We start from the raw sequence: 27,927 nt of genomic DNA on the forward strand, positions 1-27,927 counted from the left end.
CGCGCCAAAACGAACGTGTTTACTGACTTTTAGAAGAAGCCTTGTATTTCATAATTAGCACAGCGTTAAAACATCGATATTGAGGTCACATGCAAGGAAGTTGTCATATGACGTACATAACAGCCATCGTGACTTCAGCTTCATCATAACTACTGTGTTGCTCACAGACAAACCCCAACGCAGAACCTTATGTGCAAATTTTGTTCTTTTTCCAACCTACTTGAACATGTGCTGGTCGTAGTCTTTACACATAAAGACGGCCGTGTGCGATGCCCTTTGTAACAGTTCCAGGTTGCATTATGAAACGTGCATGTGTATCCAGTATTTAGAAATTGTTCGTCTGTTCATCGCATCCTTGTGGTGAGTATATCGGGCTTACTGCGATGTGATGTAGCCGAGCGGCAATGCTTCGCGTGGTGTGAGGATTATGCTGACCTTTGTAGTATGGCTGTTTTCTTGTAGCAGTGCTCTTAATTTTACGTTTAACGCAAATACGTGAGCAAGGCTGGGCTTCTACACGATTACTAATGATTGTACATTCTACATACGTGAACATATAAATTTTCGCTCGATGCTACACTGCTCTGACAAAAAGGTGACCACATTGCACTTATTTCCGACTATTTCAGACCTGACGTCGCCCATCAGTGTTACGCTGCGCGTTGGGTACGGTGCAGTCAAGGCAGACTGGCTTTCGGCCCTAAGTCTCACCAACATACCAACGTGGGCCTCACATTTCAGCCGTCTTTACATTCGTGGGCGTCGCTCGACGTGTTGCAGACGCAGCGGCCTCCCGTCGGAAATACGTTAGGAATGCGTTCCGTGCGATTGTCACAAGTCCTGACGTCGTTTTCTAGACGCGTCGTTTCAGCAAGACGTACCTGTTGCCGTCTGTACAATTGACGCCCGCTCGGAACTGGCGCCGAGAGAAAGAGCATCGCGAGAAAAAAATGGAAGAAACGACGGGCGCCGACTTCGTGCCGATCCGCCGGTGCGCATAAATATAACCGCCAACTGTCGGCCTCCTCTCGCTCTCTCTCCATCTCTCTCTCAGTCTGCCTGTCTGCATCTCTCTCTTCCCGCACATGTTGTCGCCACAAGGAAGACTGGAGGACACTCTGGCCAGGTAGCGCAAAGCAGCAGCGAGCGAAGCCGACGTCGGCGGTCTGATCGTCGTCTGGGGCGTGACGTCACTACTCGGCGGAGAGGCCGTAGGCGAGAGTAGGCATGCGCGACCTTTTAGCGCGCACGTTCACTTCGCTACACCGTCGTTGCCCCCTTTCCACCCTCCCACCTGCCGCAGCGCGCAGAGCAAGCGCAGATAAAGGTTAAAGTTGAACTCCTTTCGCGTGGACGAAGCGGCGTTACGTGTAAACGAGGAGGCAGACGCTCGACGTCGGGTCTCTGAATGACCCGGCTGGTTCGCTCGGCACGTAAGGCTTCCCGGCCACGCGGTGAAGCGAGATGCTGACCTCGCTCTCGGTCGTCGCCACGCTTTCTTCGCATTCAAGTCGTGAACGGCGTCGCCCGTGTCACGCAGCCGTTGCTCTCGAGTGCGAAGGCGTTGACTGCGAGCTGCCTTCGGGAGAACGCTATGCGCACGGGCCAGCGCGTCTGACGTCGTCTCTCTCTTTGAGCCAGACGGGCATTGAGGTCGCGGAGGTGGGAATTGCGGGGAGCTCAGTGTCGAACGGTACGGATGCCAGTGACGTTCGGGCGCGTTTCGCAAGGATCGACGTGGTTACTGGAGGTGCGCGTGTGCCGCCAAAGGATTCTGAGAAGATTGAGATCGAAGACCCCCCCCCCCCCCACTTTTTTTTTTTTCTGGGAAGGAAATCGCGCGCGAATGCGTGTCGTTAGTTTCTCGGTGCTCGAGCGTTTGCGCACGCAGAAATTCATAACTGCGGCTGCGCCTTAAAGAGCGGTGGCTCCGGTCGGTTCGTGTTATCGTTTAACAGACGCGTGTTAGTGGGCCAAGCGCCTGGAATGAGGTTATTACTTTGTTGAGAAGGAAGGTCGCAAGTCTGATTCCTTGTGGTAGCGTTTACATTCCGGTGAAAGCTGAATGGAAAAAGAGAAGATATTCGAATTCTGATAATAAATTTAATCAAATTCTGGCGTTCTTGCGTGCCGAAACCGCGATCATATTATAAGGTACGTCGTATCGTGCATTAAAGAACCCAAGGAAGTCAAAATCCAGAGCACCCTGCTGTCTCTCACGAGTTCACATGTCGCTTTGTTGCTTTCAGACGTTAAATAGATAGATAGATAGATAGATAGATAGATAGATAGATAGATAGATAGATAGATAGATAGATAGATAGACAGATAGATAGAAGAGAGAGAGAGAGAGAGAGAGAGAGAGAGAGAGAGAGAGAGAGAGAGAGAGAGAGAGAGAGAGAGAGAGAGATTTCTATTGCGGGCTCTTCCTATAGCTTCGCAGATCACGGGCCTGTGCAATTGGTGGACTACAACACTTCGGGCTGCGCCGTTTTTGTTCTCGTTCCCATTCCCACTTGAACCTCAGCCAGAGAGCGCAAACAAAGCGTCACCGTGTGACACGACGCCGCTTTTGGCGGGGCATCTCTTTCCCCGGCCGGCAAAACAACCGGCGGATCGCATCGCACCGCAGCTGCAGCTTCCTGACGACGAACGTCCTAACAAGCGGACACCTTGCTTCCTTTCAGCTTGGACTGTTTTCTTTGGCTTCCGCCTGCGCACCTCGCAAGAACAGCTGCGCCCCCTTCGCTCTCTCAACCATAGAAGAAGGATACGCCGCCGGCCACAGTGGTGGGCGAGCTCGTTGCGTAGTCAGCTGCAGACTGAAATGGCTACGAAAACAGTGGAAACGCGCGAGGCTCTCTGCTGAATGAAGAGTTGCGATGGCGCTGATAGCGTGCCTTGAATAGGAGAGCGCTGGGCCAGAAATAGAAGTGCGCGATATTTTATCGAACGTACCTGTTCCTTGCGTTAATCTGTTATCGGTTTTCTTCGCCATTATCTCTCATGGGTGAACAGGCGTTGTGCCTCTCCTGAGTACAACAACAACAACAACAACAGTAGTAATAATAATTGCTCGAGTATATACGCACTCTATCTCCACCAAAAGCTCCAGCGTCGTGCTAGCTTAGAACATTGCGGACAGACACATGGAAGGTTTTCCGCCAGGTGCGCTATGGCACAAATGACTCCAAAAACAAAAACCACGAAACAAGTACTGCTTATGGTAACGTCACGATAGTAATCAAATTCCCAGTTACCGCTTCGGAAATTCGGCGAAGGCCGGGTGTGCACAAACGACACCGCGCCTAATTATTGAAGCCATTCACATTGTCGTCTGTCATAGTCGATATGGAATTTTGGGATGTAGAAATAAGTTTTCGGGTTTCACTGGTCTCCCGCACTGTATCTAAGAGAGAGCGTTGAGTTTCAAGTTCCCTTTGAAAAAGAAAGTAAATAAATAATAATATAAAATATAAAATGATCTCCAATCCATGCTGTTAAAGTGGTTGGACAGCGAAGCTTTAAATAACAACTAGAACAATTACCCAATGCTACCTCGGTTGAAATTATTCGCGTGGCGACATTCGCATGCACGTTACCTAATTATTAGCCTAAGACGTTTTGACGGCCTGCGACTTGGCTTGCGCCGCAACTTCGTACACCTACACAGAGTGGGCCAGAGAAAAGAGAAGTTCGCCGCGCCTCGGCACTGTATTCACGTTGCTCTTCAGGAGCCCTCACTACAGCTGGCCTTCCCATAGCACTGTCACAACACGAAAGTGTGGCTACGTCACTTCCTGCTTCGTGTGCTACAGTCAAGCTGCCGTCGCCGCGGCAGCTTGCCGAACAGTTCATTTTTACCGGGAAGCGTGTGTGGGGAGCGCTGCGTGCATTGCATGTGCTCGCAGGAGCACCTTATCATCAACTATGTGGTTCGGATGCTTGTTTTGAGCTTGGTGTTTATTGAAACGTATGCTGTTCCGTATGTTGTATGCGTGATTTCAAATAATGTATGCACTGTTCCCTTCAATTCGCTGAGTGCTTGAGCCTCTGCCTTACGGGTGGTATGAGCCATTGATGATAATGATAATTTTCAGTCGATGTTACGCCACGAGGAAATCCCGGGATCCTAGCCATATCAGTGTCGACAACAGGTTATATTAGAGCACCTACACGTAGTATTTGCCTGTAAAGCGTCCAGTGTCCGCGACGTCGGCTCAACCACAAAAATAATACCAGAGAAAGCAAACGTACGAGGCGAAGGCAGCATAACAGCGTTAACAATGTTTGCCTCTTTCCACTTCGATGTACAGCGACCCGCCATCTTTGCTGAGTGGCTATGGTGCGGGGCTGCTAAGCACGAGGTCGCAAGATCGAATCCGGGCCACGCCGGCTGCTTTTCGATGGGGGCGAAATGCGAGAACACCCGTGCGCTTAGATTTAGGTGCACGTTAAAGAGCCCCAGGTGGTCCAAACTTCCGGAGCACCGCACTACGGCGTGCCACATTATCATATCACGGTTTTGGCACGTAAAACGTCATTATTATTATTATCTATACAGTGCCTTTTGCCTCGTGCATTTTTGTTTCCACACATGTTATTTATACAACGGTGGCTTTTACAAGCCGTTTAGGACAATGCCGCTGCCACATTTCTAAAATGCAGCGCCATTATATACACCGAGATTCTCTCGTATGGATCTGTGACGCCAGTGTCGTGGGTCCGAGGACCCGTGGATGCAGGGGAGCAATGCTCGGGTTCCTCGATCTTTAGTGCAGCTTAAGCCAATCGAAACAGGATCCTCGGCCTACCCAGATGACGTCACAGTCGGAGTGCGTTCACTTTCTACACGAGGCGTCGACGCACCCGGCGTTGGGCTCATGCACGTAAGATGAGCACGGCTCCGGGACACCGAGTCTTGTTTTGTCATCTGCCCCTCCGCTGTTACGGCGCTGCGTCGTCATCAGAGTGCGACAGCACTCTTTTCTTTTTCTTCCTGGTCGCGGTTAGTCGAAGTCAAGAGGACCGCTGCGAACACTTTGCGCCAGTCGGGCCTGTATTCTCGATCGATCACTTTGGAGGATATCGATTGCATGGCTAACCTGCAGCGGGAGTGGGCGTGACGAAAGCGATGGCGCACTTCCTGTCAGCCTTTATTTTCACGTCGCGCAGTCGTCAAGACGAAGTGTATTGACAGCGGATGTCCCGTCACTTCAGTGAGGCGTCGAGCCGCGTCACGCGATAGAGAAATCATCCCCCTTACTTATCGATCGGGAATACGGACCCTGATTCTCTCAGGACGACGGGAGTCGTTGATCTCCTTTCTCTTCGTGCCACGTGTCGTTGTTACTGATCTGACGCGCCACGTCTCATGCTCGTAAACTTGAAGCGCAAAGGGGAAAACAGTGACGATAGGGCGGACGTCACTGTTTGCTTTTTCGCGCTTCCAGTATTTTTTTTTCTAGTTATACAATGCCGACCCTCAAGTCCTGCTTAGGCTAGTACTCCCTGTGAGGGTCCTTGTAAAGAAAAAGAAATATGGGCGATAAATTTAGTGATTTTGGGAAGGCTATGCCTCGGCATCTTTCCTGTTCCATCGGCGCGCCCTGGTGGTGTTCCTTGTTCTTTGTGTTTTCAACGATATCCTCTCTGCTGATCCATACTTTACACGCCGTGGGCGAGAGTTATAAGGGGAATTAGACATTCAGATGGTTCTTTCTTCCTTTCTTTCTTTCTTTCTTTCTTTCTTTCTTTCTTTTATCGCAGAGGTGGTTTGCCACTCAGTTCTCTTTGATATGCCTACTGGAATTCTCCATCACTGTTGGAAATAAGAGAACAAAACGTTTTATAAAAAAAGATAAGGAAATGAGTAAATAATTAGACAAGCGCCCGTTATGGGATATGGCCAGAGAAGAGGCTTTCACTCGCTAAACAAGAAAAACAATACATTTAGAGAGAGAGAGAAGAACGGCACGAACGTTCACATTTACACACTGAGGCGCTGAGCCGTGCTTCCAAGAGGTCAACAGAAAGCAGTGCCTTTTCCTCTGAATCACTGTATATATTTACACCCTGTTAAACGCTAGTTGCTCAAGCTTGCTCCCCCCGTTCCCTCCTTCTCACGAAGGTTGAGCGAGGCCTCATTCAAGAAACGTGTTTTTACTACTCGTTCATTTTTTCTTCGCTGCGGTGCAACCGTTCCCGAGCGCGGACGCTCCTCAATGTCAGCGTGCGCCGACAGCGGCGTGTCTCACTAAACCCCAACCGATGTCCCCAACGCCTCGTGCATATCGCGACCGGTGTCAACGTCTGGGTGTCTGGCTCGCCCGGGGTGCGTGATTTGCGACGAAGACCGCCTGCCGCTCCCTTCAGAGTCCCACGCGTTTCTTGCAGCAACCAGGGAGCTGTGAAGTTGGCGAAATGCCGCTCAAACGCCGTGCCAAACGCTTTCGCCGAAAGAAAGAAAGAAAAAGGTGCAATACCCGGAACGCCGCTTCCTGTGTGCGCTCCTCGAAAACATTGCGATGAGAGCCGCAAGCAACGTGCGACGACGCTTTCGTGCTCCTCATTCACGCCGGACGCGCGATGGCTTTGCCGCTTGGTCAAAGTGCCATGCCGGTAAGCACGTCTGAGTCAGAGCAGGATAAATAAGGGAGGCGAAGAGGATTCGCCGACTCATTCGCTTGGTGAGACAGCAAAGCAGATGTGGATTGTGACTAGGCCTGCGAACACGATGGGAAAAAGATTGATGCGCAGAGACTGGGCAATCGCATGGTTGTTCCGTTCAGTTTTCCAATTGAGGAGGTCGTGTAATCTGCAGAATCGATAACTGGTCGCCGAAAAGAATGTGCGTGCGTGCGTGTGTGTGTGTGTGTGTGTGTGTGTGTGTGTGTGATATATATATATATATATATATATATATATAGAGAGAGAGAGAGAGAGAGAGAGAGAGAGAGAGAGTGAGAGAGAGAGAGACCTCTAGCGTGGCACTGCAGGCGTAACAAGCACAAGATTGGCTCGCACAGTATTGGTGGTCACTGCACTTATCAGCTTTGAAGTATGTGAAATGGCGAAACATAGACGAAGAACTCCGCCAAACTCATCGATGTTGCTGGATTTCTGCGTTCGGAACTATGTTACTTACGCCGTTCACAGTATACAAGTAACCCACTATCCGGTCTTGTAGCCTTTCTTTATCCTAATTTTTCAACCAGTGAGAAGAAAAAGTTTTTATAGACCTAATTTTGCAAAACGCTGTCGTTATTGTGTTCCAAGGTTGTAGCACTGAATCCCTGCAGTGAAACTATAAGGAGACGAATGGATGGCGAACATGAGCCGTGACTGGCTCTTACCTCCTGATGTTGACTGGTCTGCTACATTCCAAATGCCTTGTTGTGTGAAAAAGCGGTTGTTCAGAGTGCTGAAAGTAAGTTTACCGTTATGTAAGCGGTCCTATTTCCTTCTCGTTCACTCGGACACAACACAGGTAGCCGGAACAAGAACGACACAGTCGCCGGCTTCAAGAAAAAAAAAAAAAAAAAAACGAGGACGCTCGTCCTGTCTATGTGCCCTTGTGTGGCTGTGCTTTTACGCGCAGACAATTATGGGGTCGAACAACAGATGCTTCTTTCCCGCTCATCTGCCGCCACAATACGGCCTCAGACGCTCCCGTATTCTAGCAGCCACGGCGGTGGCCCATTTGCCTCGCAATCCCTTCTGTCTCGTCCCAGAAACAATTAATACCGCTGTCGTCTCGCGTCACGTTTTTCACTTGCTGTGGACACTTGGCCTCTTTGAGAGAGAACAACGCACCGGAAGCACCGGCTTCACCGCCCATGCTGACAGGGCAGCAGCCAGACCGTGGACAGTTTCGCACTATGGCGCTCTTTCTGCGGCACTTCCTTCGGCCTCGTTGGTCTCAGCCGTGCACAGCGCTGACGAGGCTTGTGGTGGTCGGTGTCCAGATAAACGAGAGAGACGAGCGCTTGCGTCACTTCCTGTCCCGAGGGCAGCCCTCCCTGGCTTGCTCTTCCGGTGCAAGAATCTTCCTTTTTTTTTTCTTCGCTCCTATAGTTACTCCCAGCTGGCTTGGAAGGGACTGGGGAGCTCAGGGACAAGTGGAGAGAGAGAGAGAGAGAGAGATTGGGCGACCAGATTAATCGTTGCTCTCCGGCCTGCGGGCTGGACCGCTGCCAGCTGACGGATGGCCGGTCTGCTTCGGTCACGTCTTCTCCGATGGGACGGCGCGCTCCCAGACGAATTGTTCCCCGCCGCCGGGCTTCTGCGTCCTTCGTCCCTGCGTGCGGTGTGTCCGTGGCAAGAGCCGCGAAATGGATGGCCCGCCTCGTTTCGTTGGGCTTCAACGCCGACGCTGTTTTGCGCGCACAGCGTCGGCTGAATAGGAGGAGTCGCGCCCTCCGTGCGGGCGCTCTGTAACCGTCGGCCGCCACTGCTGCTGCTGGTTTTGGCGACGTTGCGACTTCGCCGAGAGAGCGGTGGCCGATACGTAGGCCGACGTGGGTATTGAGACCTTGGATGGCTGCGATAAATCAAAGATGTGTGCCAGTTTGAAGTTGGCAGCCAAGTCTTTTGCGCTTTAATGGTATAGGCGAGCGTTGCTGTGGTATTACGAGACGGCATCGCTAGACATTGACTATAGAATGATCGTTTGACATATGTTGTGCGTTATTCAACAGCCTTCTTTTACAGCGGAGCGCTATGTCGTAGGTGTCGTTTATCCTAACACGAATACGGCCCTTTCCGCGTGGATGACACGGCGCGTCCACGATCCGAAAATAGCCGCGCAGCCGAGCACTGAACTGTGTGCGGCATGACGTATCGCCGCTCGGTTCACTGCATTGGGCGTTGAACCATGACTAAACATCCATTGTTCATACGAACGGAGCTTCTTATAAAAGCATTGTTAGGCATACCTTGAGGTGTTCACTCAAGACGAACAACCCGTTCCACCTGCGCATTGTGAACACCGTTACAGTACAGCGCACACGATTATTCCACGCGTTCAAAGGTTAACATTTTATGATAACTCACGAGAGCGCGTTCCATTCTCAGCAAGACAACGTCTTTTAGCTGTTCAGTAGTCGAGGTCGCTTCGCGATCACGTCGCGTCGTACCTCGCTGCACATAGGTTGCTGGCGTCAATGACGACTGTTGCGGACGTCACCCTCCAGCCTGCACATTAGCATGAGAGGGCGCACCGAATGGCGTTGCACAAGGTCTCATTTGGCAAATTTTAACGCCACCGGAGCGAACATGCATGTGGCGAAAGGTTCATTGTTTTCCATCACTCATCCGCTGACTGCGCCGTTTGCTCTCACCGTTTCGCCGCGTCCTCTCCGACCTCTGTTTCTCCTTCTCGCCTCTGAGACGTCTCCACGCCTTCCGCTTCTCGCCATTGCAAGAACAGTCGCGGTTACTTAGCGCGTCTTCCGTTTTAGCGTATTCGCCTCTCTCTGCGGCCACCGCTGCGCAGAAGGGTTGAACCGGGTCGGTCTCCATCACCGAAGCTTCGCGAGCCGAGGTGTATACCTGCAAGCCCCGTTCAGGTAAGACACGACGCCCTGCCCTCGGCCGCAGCTAATGGTCCTCGCCCGTTCCCCACGGTGGTGCTTTCTCTCCCGCCTTCTCGCATCTGCTTTTTAAACTTGGCACGATGCACGGTTCGCGCAACACGCTGTCGCGGCGGGGCTTTTCTCATCTGCTGCTTCGCTCTCCTACCATACGCCACCACGTACGCTCTCACACATCCAACTCCCCCCCCCCCCCCCTACCTCCTTGCCAGCATATTTCCGAAAGCCTTCTTCTGCAGCTCCTTCCCGGCTGTCTCTTACCCTCCGCGGGCTTCCTTACCCTTCGAGTTCGCTTATTACTAACCTTGCCTTCGGAGTTCCCCGCTGCCTCTCCCTTCTCCGCCATCGCAGGCCAGCCGCCGCGTCTGCTTCTGTTCTTTTCCGGCCGTTGCATTTTTGCCTGCTGCCTCCTTCCATCCCTACTCGTGCATCGTCTGGGGGGCCCGTTCTCAAAGGAGAAGACAAGCTCAGCCTTCTTCCGCGTCTTCCTCCTCCCCCAACCGCACTGCCCGCGAGGCTGTGCTCTGCTTCCTCTCTCTCTCTCTCGCCCTTTCCTGAGCCAGACATTTCTGGACGCTCTCCTGCCGCCGCTGCCACTCATTGGCGCCCTCTGTTGTCCGTGCTAAACCCGGCGCCGCACTCCGGCATCGTCGCCTTCGCGGCGGCATTTTCTCTCGGCTTGTCTCGTGCTGCGTGACCGCGGCGCGCCTCCTTTTTGTTCCTCGTGTTGGGCGATTCTTTTTCCTTCTCCTTCGTCTGCGCCCTCCTCGTCGTCGTCTTCTTCATAATCGTCGAGTTCGTTGTCCCTGCGTCTATACCAGGAGAGTGGGATCGTCCCTCATAGAGAAGACGGATAACACACGCGTTCGATCTCCACCTTGCGAATCGGATATCGTGGCCCGAGGAAACGAACAACGAGTGTAGTGCGGTACCGGCAATCAGCCGAAGCTTTCGTCGATCGCCGTCGACGCTTAGTGGCGACGGCGATGCTTGCGGCGCGCCGCCCGCTAACCATCCTGCCGGCGTGAGTCTTCGGCATCGTCCATGGCGGGTGCGGAGGAGGCTGAGCCAAGGTGAGCCGCAGCTGTGCCACCGCTGCCCCAAAAGCTGGGATGTGACCGTGAAGCTGTTGAAACGCGCTCGTACGATGATGATGATGATCCTAAACTACAGCTCGTACCTACTAAGGGGGATGTGCCAAGGTACGGGTGGCGGGAAGAAGCATGAGAGAGATAATTTCATTCTAAGGTGAGAAACGGAACTTACAAGCAGAAAAGCGTCAAAAGACGACAGTAGTATGCAACTGAGCGGTCGGACTAAGAAACAAAATTTGATGGAGAGATCAAAGACTGCATTATTAAGAATTATAAGAATAAATAAATTTCAATTAAATGTCGACAGTGATGAGAGAAAAGAAATAGTAGAGTTGAAAAGTAAAGAGAAATGACATTGTTTCTCTATATGAACTGGTGGCCTTTTGCAACGCCGTATAAGTGAGCTGCACTTCTCTGCGCGCGAAATCGAAGATGCGCCGTGGTGGAACTAAGAAAACGGGGAGAGAGAAATAACAAGAACAAGAAAGTAACATAATTGAACAGTTTGGTCCCTTGCAATGCCGTGCATGATATTCGGTTGCATCTCGACAAAATGTTTATCGAAGACAACAAAACGCCTACAGAAAGTACAGATTTTTTTAATATATATAATGGCGTATTGTAAGGTTTACTTGTGCATAAAAAAAAAAAGGAAAGTGGCTGGGACGTGCTGCGTTGCAGTAAATCCGTGCAGTAGGATGGTAGGCGGAGCTGGCGTTGACCAGTCAATGCACGAATTCACAAAAGCTGTTCGTAAGTAAGTAGAAGCCAATAATGCGATCGGTCCCTCTTGGACTTCATTAGGTCAGCAAATCTTTTTTCATTCATTTAATCATCCTTATTCACCCCCATCCCATACCCCTGTATGCCTTGAGGAATTTACCCTCGCATTAAAAAAAAAAAAAAAAAGAAGTAGAAGCCATTTGCTATTCGCGCGCTTTCTTTGACGGCTGACGCAAATATTCATTTCGTTTAGCTATACAGAAAGATTGTAGACATTTGTAAATAATGTCTAGACGTTGTCTGCGCATCGTTTCTATTGTCTGCATTTGGTCTTTAGCATACCTACGGACAGTCGATCTACTGCAACTCTGTAAAAGTAATAAATTTATCATAGCTTTTAACCACATGGCTTTTTGTGGACACTGTCTAGATTTATGACAATAGATTCCCTGTCAATCTACGGTGGAGTCTCGGTAAACGGAAACTCAAGGGACCAGGTAAATAAATTCCGTTTATCAGGAGTTCCATTTAGCGAGAGATTGATGTCAAGGCATACATAACATGCTCTTTCGAAATGGGCCGATCTTATTGTGTACAGCAAATAATAGGTGTAGTAGGTCTGATTACAAAGCTTTTTCGTGCACGGAATCACCGATTAGAGATGGCGGCACTAAACATAATTTTCAAAGGGGAAAAAAGGGAAAGAAAGAGTTGTCTAATGATAAAAATACCCGTGTTAAGGAATAATTCCTCTCAACTTTTCAATTTGAATAAATTCCGTTATTTGTGGATTTACAGGGAACAAATATGGGCCTACCCAAGCCAACGTGTGACTTGTTGGGTGCAGTGCCCGGCAGCAAAGGACCACTGTCAGAGCGTACACCACTGTCGGTTCACATCACGAGAATACCTGTACTAGGCAATAGGCAGGAATAAAAGGAAAGAAATCAAGCATACAAAACAAAATTATCAGACTTTGCGTCTTTCCGACTGCCTAAAGAGAAAACCTTAATTGGGAGGTCATTCAGAACATTTGGCACATAGAAAGCACGAACACTTTCACCATATGTAGTCCGCACTCTGGACAAAATGAAATGATCTCGCGATCAAAGTGATCGATAACTTTGATCTTTGTATTCAGCATGATCACACTAGTGCGGGCGTTTCTGTTTCCGCCATCAGAAACGCTAAGCAAACTTGCAGCTCACTGAAATTGCCAGCACAAGGAAAGCACAGCAAGCCACGACCACGGAAGAGCCACAATACCCAACAAGCCACCGATAAAAACCAGCAAAAGCTGCCTAGGCATTATCGTAGAGAACAGCCGAAAAAACGGGCGTCAGATTTCGCCATAATGTCGAATTTTGTCGTCGTGACTGCTTTGATTGGTCCTGAGGGTTGTTACAGCTTCTCCGATTGGTTCAAAATGACGTCACTACATAATTTGGCAATATGGCGGAACTTTACGATGTCCATAGTACACGCACCTCCTCTCCCGAAAAAGAAAGAAGAAGAAGAAAGAAAGAAAAAGGCGCTAAAGCCGATGCCAGTCGCGACCCCGCTGACATTGGCCGGCTCAGTTTCTTCTTCAGTAACATATTTAGTTCCGTTTACCCGGAGTTAGAAGAAATGTGGTTTCGTTTATCGAACAATGTTTTTCTTTTTCATTGCGCTAAATGCAACACCATCCAACTATAAGGCTGTTGCTCCCTTTAAGCGGTAATTCCGTGTAAGCGATTTATGTTTGCCGAGATTCTACTACATATTATAAGGCTAACCGCGGCAAAATGTAGCCGGTTAACCAGGAGCCGTCATCACTTACGAGCAGATTCGACACCTAGTTTGTCGTTATTATTATTATTATTATTATTATTATTATTATTATTATTATTATTATTATTATTATTATTATTATTATTATTATTATTATTATTATTATACTATCAATATTTTATCTGCTGCTGCTCGTTATTCCAGAGTGAACGGAAAAGTGCTCAGAAAAGTCGAGGAACACGCACACGTGTAGTCTTTCGTTGACGAGTCGACCCAACAATATCATAATCAGTCCTTAACTTCACCGAACTACTACTACTACTACTACTACTACTACTACTACTACTACTACTACTACTACTACTACTACTACTATTTCCGCAAAACATTCACAACCACACCGCGGCGTTTAAGCATAACATATGCTACAATACAGACCTTCAATGGCACAGAGGAGTCAGGTGTTGAACGCGCATAAGCGCACACCTACGCAATCGATCGTCTTAGCGCAGTACATCACTGATAAAAATACGCGTTGGTAAGCTGAAGCGTGCAACACTCGTGCGTTCAACCCGATGCACCGCATTATACAGGGCGACAGGCGAGGAGCGAGCGAAATCCGTCGTGCTAAAAAAGGACTGTCTTGCTTTCAAAAATGCGAGCGCAGTCTGTATAGCGCATTTCCACGAAAGGCGAAACTGCGGATCGGTCAGGCATGGAGCAGCCACCTCTTCGTGTTCCGGTGCCGTCTGTTTTGCGGGCGCGATGGCCTGCATATCGCATCGTGCTCCCTCTGTCATTGTGTTCAAACGACGCATTCTCGTATTCTCGTACGCTCCTCCCCCCACTCCCCCCCATCCTCCCACGCACTTTTCTTTTGAACGTTTTCTATCCTTTACTGCGTCCCTTATCACGTTATGGAAGTAAGGGAGACTCCACTCGGAAGTATTATCGCGAGCTTTCGAAATACCGCACAGTTCAGAACGTAGCTAGAGGTATATGAGGAACACAAATTCGTCGGCGCTTTTATGGCCGAGTCTCCTGCCAACTTCGTGTCAAAATATGCAACAGAACTTGCGTCACTGTTGACGCACGTTTAGATAGTCGAGCTTCGTTAGCCATAGTGCGTCCGCGTGCACCCGCTTCTTTCGCCTACGTATGATTCTGAAATTTTGTAACCTTACCTCTTACCTTACCTAACCTTACCTTTTCATTGTCGCCTCACACAGCCAAAAATTGATGTGCAGCAAGTGGCGTACGTACATTGGTTGAGCGATGCCCGGCGTCGCCGCGTATGCTTACACGCAGCAACGTAAAGACGGCATGGCGATGAAGCTAAGGAAGGCACTGGACAAATTACTTTAATTGCAATGTGGATATAGTAAGGTAAAGGTAAGCAATAGAGTGGACGAAAAGACAACTCGCCCCAGGCGGGGGGAGCCGAACCCCGCATCTCCAGAATTTAAGGCTGTTTGGCATGGCGCAAATTTCACTCCGCGACCGCGGCGCGTAGCACTTATCAATTCAGCCGTGGCAGCGGCCATCCTGGCGTGAACTTTCCTGGGTGTACGTACGTGGTACGTGTATTAGATCTACTGTAGTGCTGGGAGTGATAGCCATGCGCCACTGGCGGCCGTGGCGGCAGTTGTGTAACTGCAAATAAAGAAATCGCGCCCCCTCGGTTCCCTTTATTTCTCCCCGCTCTCTGCGTGTACGCGCATGTTTACAGCATTGCCCTCCGATAGTACGTCTTAAGTGAAGGGACTCTAATCTTAAGACGCCTGATGCGCCAGCTAGAGTTGAACCGACGACCCAGTGTCGAACGGGAACACTGTGTAGCCACAGAGCCACCGCTACGAGATAGCTGTGCAAGAGAGAAAAGGGTTACGTTGTGCGTTAGAACAGAGCTGAAAATGGGCGCACATAAGAACAAATAATAATAATAATAATAATAATAATAATAATAATAATAATAATAATAATAATAATAATAATAATAATAGTGAGAGATACAGTGGCAGGATTGTGGGATGGGGAGGTGTGATGTAGCAACGGTTTTGCCGACTGGACGTGGACAAATCCGAGGTTCCAATTTGCCTGCGCAAACAACGCGCGCGCGTCCAGCCGCCACGCGCAGCCGGCTTTAGCGCGCCGGCATCGAAAATCTCGAGAAGGCCACGGGGTCATTTCGCGCGCGCTTGTGCGCGTGCGTGCGTGCGTATTTTGGTCATCGGTCGTGTTTTGTCGCAGTGCCCGGACGGAGGGTGCACGTCGGCTTAAGTCGCTCGCTCGCTGGCATGCTCGCGTACACAGGCGGAGCGTGCCGTGATCCGGAGCTCGCCTTTGTTTAACTGTTTATAGAAAAAAAAAATCCTTTTAGAACGGTCGCCAAGGCTGTATGCACATCGATGTGCGTGTAAACAGCAGGCACGCACTGCGGCCCGTATGCCCCCTCGACGCTTGAGCAAGTTGTCTTTCTTTAGCTTCTCTTCGCTCGTTGCTTTTATTACTTTTTTGTTTTAATTCTTCCATTTTCTCGACCGCGAGGCGTTGTTTAGAAAGCAATGGACAAATGTTACCCGCTCAGAATGCGTGCATGCTCAGCCGCATCTGTTAATATACACACGTGCGATCTCATTTGTACGGCGAGCTCGAGGAACAGTAATTATGTAGTGATTGTAAATTCTGAAACTGTACGTGGATTCTGCGTTGTCGCTTTAGCGCCAGAAGGTTTACGAGGTCGCGGGGGACTTCTGGTTACGAGGTTCGCCAGAGTGGCTGACCCTTGCTAGCTTAGCCATATTTCGATGCCCGGTCTTGTCCTTGCGGAGTGACAACGTGCTGCGACGTATTGGATTGTTGCGTCTCACCGAGATGGGTGCTTGCCGATTCTGCGTCCTGCTTACAAACGCGAGTTGGAAATTGTGAGGGACTTTGAGTCGTATGTTGAACTCGCTAGAAATTTATTAGTTTTTTTTTTTAGAAGGATGGAAGCAAATTGTGGACTTGTGCTAAGTTGGCATACTTGAATTTTGAACTTGAACACCGCGACACAGCGAGATTCAAAGATAGTCATAGAAATCGGACGATTGTTGAACTCACAACTGTAGATTGTTTTAAGGGACATCGTAATAGATACACGCACATTGGCGCATGCCCTGTTTCCTACTCTTCAGCGCTCATGTGGTTTCTTTTCCTTTTTTTCATTCTTTTTGTATTTTTGTCTCCGCATTTCGACTTGTTCCACTTCGATATTCTGGAAGAGGCGCTTGGACAAAAGAGCAGCTGAAAAAAGTTTGACTATGGGGCCCAGACAGCCAGCACAGGACCCTCTCCTTTTACTTACAAGGGATTAGCCTGAGGCAAACTGTGCTAATGAAATCGAAAATTGGTCTCCATCTTGTCTGTTCGGGAAGTAAATTCACATTATTGGGGGCGATAGCAATTATAAGGACATTCCGAGCAAATTTTAGCCGTTGCCATAATGTTTCGTATAAAGTCCAAGCGCGATAAGATCCTACCATGCCCCGCGCGCCTTATGCTGTGGTTGCGAGAGAAAGCGGGCGAGGTTGAGTCGCGAAGTATGGTAGATGGCTCGATGCGCGCCGTCTTCTTGCGCGCCTGATGTTGGAGGTCAAATGATCGAGCGTACACAAGCAGGGGGGGGGGGGGGTGCAGGGGAGCGTGCGTCTGCTTCTCTAGCCCGGTCGTGGCTGCGCATGGCTGTCCGCGTGGCTGAGCGCATACGCTACCCGCGCACACGATCTTGGAGGCAATCACCGGAGGGTGCAAAGCTGGGCGAGCGGAGATTGTGAGTGGCTTCATGCGCGCTGCCTTCCCGCGTGCCTAGTATTGGAGGCCGCGTAATCTCAAGTTTTGTTGCGTTGAAGCGTGAGGCTGCACGAAGCACTCGCTCCTCTCTGTTTAAGCTCTTCATCACGACATCGTTGTGACAACAAGTGTTCGCGGTCATTGAGTGAAGTCTGTTCATGTTTGCCTGTGCGCGCGTGTTACCATGCTTGTCAAATTAATTGATAAATGAAGGTCTACTGCAGTTTATACGGCGAATAAGTGTATGGTCGTTATTTCTTGTAGGTGTCTAAAACTTTGCTATCGCTATCACTGCGTCTTTGGGGCAGAACTGCAACTTTCAGACGGAAGCCTTGATCACTTAGCTGAAATGTTCAAAACCTACTAGCCTACAGCGGTAGGCTAGGAGAGAGAGAAAGAGAAACAAAGGAAATGCAGAGCGGTTAGCCAGAAAGAAGTCTCGTAGGCGGGTAGGCTTCTATATATAGTAGGCTAGTAAATTCTGCTAGTCTACTACAGAGGTGGCGTAGAGTGAACAGGATATGAAGTGGGCTGTGAGGGGGTGACCATCATGACAGAGGAACAGGAAGCTTAAAGCAAGCAGAAAACTAGCCGGAAGAACTATTCTGCGCAACGGCAACGGCTTGAAGTTGCGAGCTGGCACCACCGCCAACTCCTCTCTGCCCGGAGCTTTATTTTTTTGTTCCGTTCTTTTTCCGTTATCCTTGACTTCTCATGTTTTCCTTGCCTTGCAGCGTGCTTTCGCGTCGAGGACCTTTGTGTGTTCTCGTGCCGGCGGCGCCTTTTAGGCGAGCGGTCTGCACCCCGGGTGGTCGCGAGTCTCGTCGGCCGGAGAGGATATTGGACAGCAGATGGCTGGCGAATACTTCTCCGTTCCCGCGAAGGACGCGTTCCTTTTTGGTGCGCGCCGCTTGCTCCCGTGTCGACGAAGTAATGACGCAAACATTTCTAATTACGGGCTCGAAGCGCCACCGTTTGCCTGGAATGGCAAACAATCGCTTCTATTTTCTTACGTGCGCCCCCGTCTCCTGTCCCGGGCAGCCATTCGTCCATATTTTCTTTCCGCTGTAATTGCGTCACTTGTTGGCATAGGGGTGCATGCGTGCAGAGGGCAAATACGACGGCTCTGTTCGGTCACCTTTGTTTGGTGAATGGTCTTCTTTGCTACTGAGCGGCTTTCCGCACGCACGCACGAACGCACGCGCACACACACAAACACACGAGAGAGAGAGAGAGAGAGAGAGAGAGAGAGAGAGAGAGAGAGAGAGAGAGAGAGAGAGAGAGAGAGAGAGACTGTCACTAATGCCTCGTTTTCGCAAGGCAGTTCATGCGTCGCAGTAGCTTTTAATAACCGTAGCTCACCAACCATGATTGCAGACATGTGATTAAGAAATTTCAGCGTTGACCGAAGGACAAAAGAAACAATTATTTTTATTTTCTCTGTTTTCATAAGCGAAAAGAAGTGGTCATCGTTTAGAGAAAAAGAACGCTGAAAAATATATTTATGAATTTGGCTTCGGATATTGATTCCTGAAAGGTATTCGTGAGCTATCTGAATAAATTATGGATGGCTTGGCCACAAAGGCTGAATGATGATGCTCTAAACGTTTACTAACGCGGCGACCGCCCGGAGAGTTGTTGGGTTTTTCGCTTATAAGAAAGAAGGATGGAACAGGGCAAGAGAACTGCCGACTCCAGTCCGGCTGTCTTTTTTCTGCTTTCTTACAAGCGCCAGTGACGCTTCCAATTAGCCCAAGTTCCTTAATTAACTAGCGGCTAAAGCGTAATAGCGTCACGAGGTACTGACGGTCAAGAACACAGTAGCAAAACTGTAAATGGCAAGATTAACTCTGTATTGGGCTAATCTGCGCCCAGAAAAAAGAACAGGCCACATTCAAAGAACAGCGATAATGGCGAACGCTGCCGGCGATCGTCGAAAATCTAACCTGCCAGCCAAGCTCACTGGCTTTTATACATGAGTCATCGAAGTTCCCAGAGTAATCGCTGCTATCCGCGTGTCTTCCAGAAAGTAAACTGGCGTGCCGCATGCAATCAGATTACTCAAGCTTCGGTGACAACTGGCAGCGCATAGAACCATCGATAAAATTCCAGTAAGTTCTAACCATGCAGGCGCGTCTTGCGCTGAGCGATAACCTTAAGTTGTTAGTGGTTGAAATGCAGTCCCCGAGGAAAGGATAAATAAGTTCACGTGTCAATAGATAATGAGGGCGCTTTAGCACAGCGCTACGGCTCTGCCGCCGCGGCTACCGTCCCAGCCGCTTGGCTGCTTTAGACATGCTTGCTAAGCCGTACCAGATGCGTGAGTATAGCAGGGATCAGCTAGCACGCTCACAGCTCGCAGATGACCGCAAAGCGGTAGCGGTAACGGCATATGAAATAACGCAGGCCCGCCCCACTGGGCCCCACTGGGAGAGGTAACAGTGGCTGCACTTGCAAGTGACAGAGACCATACAAATAAATATAGAATAAAGTACAAAGTACAACAAATGCAGCAACGAAAGCAAGGTCTAAAGATTATGCAATAGTAAACCTGAAAGAAAGAGAATGGGGGTGGCGGAAGGAGTAGTAATGATAGGAGTGGTGTATAGCACACTAATGTAAAAAAAGAAGAAAACACCACAGCCTTTAACGCGCTTCAAGCTTGCAGCACGGTTTGTGTGTACCGGGAACGTCACCGTCAGTATAGTGAATTGAGCTGTAAGGGAGGGATGGAAATACGGCATAAGATCATTACTTCCAGAAATAAAGGCTCCTTATAGGCGACGGCACTTCACCGCGGCTATATTGACGGTCACGAAAAAAAAAAAACATCGAAAGAATGGACGTCGTTTACGTGAACAAGGCGGAAATGCGAAACGATTTCCGAAAACGGACGGGCAGAGTAACGTATATCCCTGCCGTGCAGGCAGTATTGCAACCCACAGCGTGGAATCGATACTGTCGCCGACAGAGGTTGCGTGCCGCGGTGCTGTACTTAGAAGGAGGCAAATTGCGAAGGCGTGTGTTGCTGGAGAGAAGGGACGAAAGGAGGAGTCGGGGAGGGGCAACACCCTCTAGAGGACTTAGGGGGTGTTGGGAGTGCGCTGGAAGGAGGCTGCTGAGAGAGGAGGCGGGAAGGGGAGGGCGAAGCGGTGTTGGCACGGGGGGGGAGAGGGGGAGGCACGCAACATCAGATGGCGCGTCGAGTTCTCGCGGAGCCACGTGAGCGAGGCGAGAACTGTCGCCGCGAGCTGCGTCCGCAGACTCCCCAAAACAGCGCGAAACAAATTCACGCGTGGCGGGAACGCGGAGTTCGTATATACAACGGCGCGCACATAACGCGGACAGATGTTTCCGCAGAGATAAGCGTGTTACGCCAACGAATGTTTTCTTTCTTTTTTTTTTTTCGGCGCGCTCGTTTCGTTGCGCTAGAAGGCTTGGGCCAACAGACTTTCGCGACAGGTCCCCCCCCCCCCCCCCGCCACCTCCCCTTTAATATACGGTCCTCCCATTCACCAAGCTTCGCAGTGGACTATACCTCATTGCGAGTTGAGGCAGCACATGTTCTCCACCCACCACGACCCCCCCCCCCCCCCTCTTCCTCCTCTATAGCGCTCTCATACACACCTCAACACCGTTTTGGAAGGGCATGTATCTTGACCAAATTCGAGAGAGTGCAATGAAAATTTCATGAACAGTCGGTGTAGTTCCTTTCAGAAGCTATGTCGTTTCCATCCGAACGGGAAATCGAGATAACACTTAAGCAGCGTTGCGCGTTGTGCTTTTGGCAATCGTTGCCGGGAAACCGCGCAGAAATCTGACGAAGACGAAGGGACGCAGGGGACGCATCTGTTCCTCTCTTCGTCTTCGTCAGATTTATTTGTTTTCATGTGCCCTAAGGGCCTCAGCGCATCGCATACACTGTGTACAAGCAACACAAACAATGTGAAGAATTTCACATTTTAATATAGGTATGTGTGTAAAAAGTGAGACATGTACGGATACGCCTTCACACACCAAGATGACTCTTTAATTTGTGAGTGAACTCGTCATGGTCGGTGACACAGGCAATGCCTCCCGGTTGTTCCATTGATTAATGTCAAGGACAAGAGGTGAATGCAAAAGCACGTTAGTTCTTCCGAAGAAAGGCTCTATATTGATTTTGGCGGCCCACGCGCGGCAACACTCGACGGGCATGTTCTATAGCAGATGATAATTGGGAGCCGCTGGGGTAAACATTGTGAAAAAGAGACAAGAATGCTAGCAGTCTGTGTGATTTCAGAGAAGACAATTTTGGGACATTCTTAGTTCACTTATGCTGGATGTCCGAGAGTAATTTTTTTTTATGAAACGGCCACTTTTGTTCTGAAGCGATTGAAGTATATTTATTAAGTACGCCTGGTCATAACTCCAGATATGGGATGCGTAATCCAGTTTTGAGCGCTGTTTCTCTAACGCTGTTTTGAGAGCCCTGTGATTTCTTCGCTGTTTCCCTGTATCATCAAGGTAATGATTGGGTTAAGATTGTTGTTCAGATATATATATATATACCAAGTTTCTCTCTCTCTCTCTCTCTCTCTCTCTCTCTATATATATATATATATATATATATATATATATATATATATATATATATATAGAGAGAGAGAGAGAGAGAGAGAGAAACTTGGTTCCTCAACGATTCTTTATCCTAGCCGTCGTCGCTCGTAGCACGCTGTGTTTACAGAGCTTGTGCTTTGCGCGGTAAGATGCTATGGTTCGAACACTATTTGACACAAACTCCGCCGCCCTCCCATATATATATATATATATATATATATATATATATATATATATATACATATATATAACTGTGCGTTCTCTTGCAACGCCCTCAGAACATGAGTCTTGGCTGCTTGAGGTCATTCTTTGAGCTTGGAGTAAGTCTTGATTAAACAGTTCCTGTGGTGCGGCCAAAAAGACAGATGAGTAACACTTTGTTTATTTGCGATGTTGTAATGCTCCTCTTTCTAAATAACGTGAAGCCTTTCAAGTGGGTAATTACTCGCGGTAAATATTTTACCCCCTTTGTACATCGTTCATTTCGTGGTACCCGCTCTTGCCCCTTTCTGAGTTGTGCTAGTGGATGCGTGTGCGTCTCTCTCTCTCTCTCTCTCTCGTCCATCGATCTGTTCTGATATATTAAACTTGTAGTTGGATGCCAAACCTTTTGTTCGACTCTACTGGTTGGCATTGCGGTTGCCTTGTGACAGATTCTTTGAATACGTAAATTATGTACACGCCCGGTGGGCTAGGCGGTGTGAATAAAGTAAGATGATAGTGCGCGTTCAAGACAATGTCTGGGCCAGTGTTCGAGGCCAGCCGTCTGGCATGACGCAGAACCAACATCCGTAGCAGTTTAGCTCACGATAATCACATGCGAAATATCGCATCTTTTTTTTTTCTCCGCTACTGTACGTCACTGACGTCTCAGTACATATCTGATGAACTCAGATGCGATAGCGTGCTAAAAAGAAAAAAAAAGAAAAAAAGAAGAAAAATGAAGAACAACGATGCCTTGAAACACTAGCAAAATCTGAACTGAATAATCAAGTTGTCGAAGATGTCGAGCCACAACATTGGCGGAATGAAAAGAATAGAGCGCTGTCACGGACAAATCTTTTAACGAACTGCTATATATATTGCTCTACTTTTACCGCCTCGGCCAGGTGCATTTGCGACGCAGATTAGTTAGCACGATGGAGGTGCTTGCGCGCACGCAGCTAGCAGGTTGCCGAGTAAGTAATAGCGGTATGCGTTAGAGTGGTACTGTTACGTGGCCGGTATAGTTCTCGGCGGGTGCTAACTCCTATCGGGCCTTACCGCATGTAGTAGGCGGTTTTTTAACCGTTGTTCGCTCTTTTTACTATTGCTCTCCACTATTGTCCCGTATGGGTATGGAAATTTCGATAGACTGATTGATTCATAGGGTTTAACGTTCCCTTTAACTTCCCTAACCTAACACTGGTACTATGTCAGATGCGGCCATGAAGGGCCCCGGAATAGTGTTGACCACCTGTGGTTCTTTAACGTGCACCTAAAACGAGCGCTTTTTTTTGCTTTCTACCCCATCGAAATGCGGCCGCCCCGCGGCAGGATACCGAACCCACGTCCTCGTGCTCTGCAGTAGAAGGCCAGAGCCCCGAGCCACCCCGTCGGGAGCAGGCTAATGAGTTATAAGGCTAGGCTGAGTTCGTCTGATATTTGTTGATTGATTACCCGCATTACGAAAACAGTGAAAAAGAGACGACGACGGGAGTAGAGAGAAGGTTGTCGGGGTCTCGGGTACCGGAAAGGCATCGCTACAATGCGTGAGCCCGAACTGTTCCTGCGGCCAAAGATGGACTGGACTGGAAAACTTTATTGTGGTCCTGCAGGACGCGCTTAGCGCGTAGCGGGCGTCTCCCACGTAGGGACCGACGGGGAGTACCTGGCGGCCGCTTCGCGGGGCCTGCTGGACGGCCCATTGCCGGTCTGCGAGTATAGGGAGCTTCTGAGGGACTTCTCCCACTTGTCCAAGGTAGAGTCGGGAAGAGCGTTTCTACACTCCCAGAGCATGTGTGCGGGATGCCAAACATGAAAACTGAGGAAATCCGACGTCAGGGAAGGTTGTGGACCGTAAAAATAAAGATGGAATTTTTATGAAAGTGGTGGAAAGGAGATAAGGGAAAACGAAAGAGTTTTCCGTGGGGCGCTGATGGTCTGCGTCTCCTGGTAGACTCCGCAAGCGGTAACCTTTTTCGGGCCCCGTATGAAACGTCAGGCGCTGAGCGAACGCAGCGCCAGTCGACGCAAGTCCAAAAGGCTGTCGTGCGCCAGGTCCCGGCATTTGACTGTGCGTGCGGAAAGTAGAAGCGTCGGCGCTGTTTCCGCTGCGAGCTCCACATGGCGGGAAGCCCTTCTCTACGGCTCTCTTGTCAGTCTGTAAGTTACACTTTTTCACGTCTGAAGGAGAAACGAAATAACGTTACATCATGCTTACCTGGCAGACTATACGTTCTGGAAACCGCCTTTGCATTTTTTTCGTCGAAATGAAGAAAAGTATGCCACGTGTAAAAGTACGAAAAGGAAAAAGCAACATATCTCTTCACCATCGGCTAAAGTGACCCGCTTGGTAATCTACGAGTGCGATCTACCGATACATCTTCGCTTCATTTTCTTAATTCATCGTTCCCACTTCAACTCCGGCAACAAAGTACATCTACTCCTTCTTCGACGCTCGCTTGTTGATTTGTTCGAACAAGACGGAAAGTTAGCTGTTGTGTACGTTCTTTAATGTGCTTTGCATTGTATTTCTTTATACCGCTGCTCGAAGCAGAATAATACAGCGCCTGTATAGTGCACGCTTTCTATATTTGACCGTGTACGTGTGTGCACTTAGCTTAGAGCTGCGTAGCGTTGTGAGCCACACGTGCGCGCATCGGCTGTCGACGCGCTGCCGCGGTTGCGAAGGGTGACTCGCCCTGCCAAGCACTTTCGCGCTTGACGTTGTGTAGAGGCCTGCAAACTATGCGGCTCATACACTGCACAGCTTGTGCCTGAGGCCTTAACAGCAGGAAGCTTTAAATGCTTCTTTTTATGTCACTTTCGGGTTTGACGTCAGAGATTGCATTTTTAGACGGGCATTATATAGCGTTTACGTAACTGGGCTGCAGTTGAGTTACGAAAGAAAGCTACCGCACTTTCTTTTTCTTGACTATTTCGCTTTCTATGTACGCACGGCGCGCTGTAGGAAGGCTGTGGCGCATGCTTCGGTTGAGTGTACGGTGCGGTCTGTCTGTATAGTTGCGTGCGCATGGAAAACGTCCCAGTTATCTTCACGCTTTACGAGGGCCACCTCCGGCCGACTCGTGTCGACTCCGTATTATACGGAGATTGTTTTCCTTTATTGGCCAATAGAGTATAGCGCCACTCGCACAACGATGGGTTGGAGATAGCAAGACGTATTATGCGAAGGATAAAAGCAGAGCTGACAAGCGCAGCTTGTGCGCAGGCGTCGGCGCAAGCGTGACACACGTGTAATGACGCGTGGTATAGGCTGACGTTGGGAGCCGCACGCAAGCTCAACGTCACACCGTCCCAGCGGTTGTTGTAACCGACGTTCTGACCAAACAGACACAGGCGTGAAGCGAGTCGCAGCTGCTCTGTTTTACTCGTCGACGACCGCGGAAAAAAAAAAGGGAAATCTCTTTTTGTATCGCACGTGGGGATACTCTGGCAAGGAAAACGGGGTCGCCTGCTTGATGTTCACTGCTGGAAGTAAGTGATTAAACTCATATCTGCCAAGTTGGAGGTCGCACGGCAGATACCGTTGTTGCAGGCGTATGCCTTCCAACTGTTTCAGCCTCAAGCGAGCGTTTATTTGGAGGCTCTGTAGAGAGGTTACGAAATCTTTGCCCTGAAGTTCCGTCGTCGTCGCAGCAGTAAGGTTCTGTAGTACTCGTCGCTGCACAGGTTTGCACTGACCAGTTGGCCAGTTCTGTTTTGGACACTATTAAATTCTGATTGTTGCATTCCGCCACCTTTGCTTTCTTTCTTCCTGTTAGAGACGGCGCAGTCGCGTTGTAAACCAATCAAGGTAGACAAGAGGTGCAGCGGAATTCGGCAGGCGTCCACATTTGCACTCCTGAGAATGTCCAGCACTACGAGAAAAAAAAAAGTCATTTCGAACGCGTAGTGCAAGTGGGGGAAAGGGAGAGAGAATATTCTACCACATTTTGTGCGTGAATGTGCGTTGTGTGCACGCGTGGTATTAGTTCCGGAGGGCAGGTTCTTCGCCATGGACGCGTTCTCCGTCGCTGACCGCCCCTTAATTGCGACGGAAGTTTGCCGACTATAGTTGCAACGCGCACCCCTTAGACCCGAAGAAGCTGCAGTGTTGCTGCGGTGGCGGTGAATGAACAGCAGCATTTGCGCGTTTCCGCAGGAATCGTGCTGTGGATGTGGTGAGTGCCTCTGTTTGCGCTCCACTTTGGAACGTCGTCGCGTTCAAGCTGAGTCACCGCCGGTGACTGCAATTTCGCGGAAAGCGCACTTGATTTTGAGCCTCATCACTCACTTCGATCCCCGCATGCAAACGCACCGTAAGCGACGCTAATCCTATAGTGGGTTGTATTGAGCCGCGCTTGTGTTGAGGTTTGAGATATTATTCCAGGCAACCAGACAACAGGAGAGAGAGGGAGAGACTACAGGGGTTTAGATGGCCGGCGAAAATGCCCGACAGGACGCCTGTCCACTAACACCTCCGGAATGGCACAGTGCTTAGTAGGTGTAAAGTCCGTAGAAAAGTTAAATGTAGCCATATACATACAGTGCACAGAACTTGCTGGCCCTTAAAGAAGCAGATACGTGCAGCAACACTTTTGTACATAATATATACAGAGTAGAACAAATATTATATCGTAATTACGTTTGCAAGCATTTGTCTACAGCGAAATGAAGCAGGAGGACATGCCGAAATGCTGTGTTCTATTTTTTTTCTCTTTTGTATTTTCTGTTGATGGTGGGATGAACAACCTAACGAATCAATGAGCTTATGTGGCTGTATACAGCGTTTGTTGGCTTCACCACTGTGCAGAGAATGGTGTCTCCTTTATAATGGGAATTAAGAAGTTACAGCACCCGTTATCGCCGGGCAGGTAATGGCCGCTGTACGCGACGCCTTGCGCAAGATCTTTGTTCAGGCCCTGACGAGTGGATCTTCTAATATCCAGTGGATAGTTTCCACCAGGTCTTCTTGGAGGTCGGTTAGCGTGCGTTGATTCCGCTTCATGAGAGCGGCGGCTCTGCTTGATTCGTCGATTGGGCACACACGGAGGACATGCGCCGCGGTTGCCGGAGTTTGGCAGTCGATTCAATTGCCGGTGGGGAGGGGGGGGGAGGCGGGGCAGGATATATATTCGACAAGCGTTTCACTGTCGGTTGTCTTTGCCATCGCAAGCGCCTCTCATTGCTGAGGAACCGGAACTCGGCAGTCCGCATCGCGCCGCGTCCGGCGTCGGTGTATATAGCTTCGCTGGTAAACCGCAAAACCCTTACGCTCTCTCTCTCTCTCTTTCTCGCTCTCTCTCTCTCTGTGCAAACGAGCGAGCTTTTGCGCCCGGGCCGCTAAAATTACCGGGGTTCTCCGCGGCGGCGGCTCCCTATTTTTTGCCGCCGGCTCCACGGCCGCGCTTTGCGAGCCGGCCGGTCGGCTCGGCGCGGGGACCCGGGTCTCGGAATAGCAGGGTGGCTTCTTCGCCCGCAGCGCACGGGCTACGAGTTAGAGCGCGTTCTCTGCCGGGGAGCGCGACGTCGGGCACCTCTGCGCCTCCCTGTAGCTGATTCTGCTGCCTCTGCCAGCGAAGCCTACGGGCGGCGCACGGCTAGCTCTTCGCGTCGCGCCGGAGCTGCTGGCAGACTGTTCGCGTGTATCTCTCTTTGTGCTCTCTCTCTCTCTCTGAAGTGCTGTCGCAATGCCTCGCTTTGCGAGGGACCGTACTCGCCGCGTACCTAAGCGCGGCCACCTATTTACAAAGCACAAAGCCGTCACAACCGCCTTCTTCACAGCACGTGTTTGTATCGAGGGGGACACTCGAGAGAAGACACCTACGTCAGTTTAGAATGATGAGGTATTCCGTGAAAACTCTTAATTTTGGTGATGTCGTGGTAGGAGGGTCGTTTGCTGGAAATGAAAATGCAGACCGAACTTAAGTTTCTTGAATTTCGCGCCTTAGCATCAGGGCTGGCATACGTTAGCGTGACGTCGCGAATTGCAATGCATTCCCTCATGTTCTGGCAGTTGCGGCGCAGTAAGAATTTTTGAAGCTCTCTAAGTCGTTGCCTTTCTTTTTAAACGTACACTGCTAGTCCATATTTGCCGATGAAAAATTTAC

The 27,927-nt window shown here is 49.7% G+C and overlaps 1 protein-coding gene across 13 annotated transcripts in view; it reads left to right on the top strand.

Moving 5' to 3' along the window:
• The window catches only part of PMCA (plasma membrane calcium-transporting ATPase 3), a 376,386-nt gene that overhangs the window by 183,872 nt on the left and 164,587 nt on the right, over nt 1-27,927 (top strand). The window contains exon 1 of one of the 13 annotated variants that reach the window (XM_075696510.1): nt 9,403-9,569. The exons of 11 other annotated variants lie outside the window; for them this stretch is intronic. The gene's annotated coding sequence lies outside the window, so the exon portion shown is untranslated. Of the gene's footprint in view, nt 1-9,402; nt 9,570-10,175; nt 10,667-27,927 lie in introns of those variants that run through there. One more of the 13 variants, XM_075696509.1, reaches the window with a different exon arrangement.

Source organism: Dermacentor variabilis, chromosome 6, assembly GCF_050947875.1.
Source record: "Dermacentor variabilis isolate Ectoservices chromosome 6, ASM5094787v1, whole genome shotgun sequence".
NCBI classification, from domain to species: Eukaryota; Metazoa; Arthropoda; class Arachnida; order Ixodida; family Ixodidae; genus Dermacentor; species Dermacentor variabilis.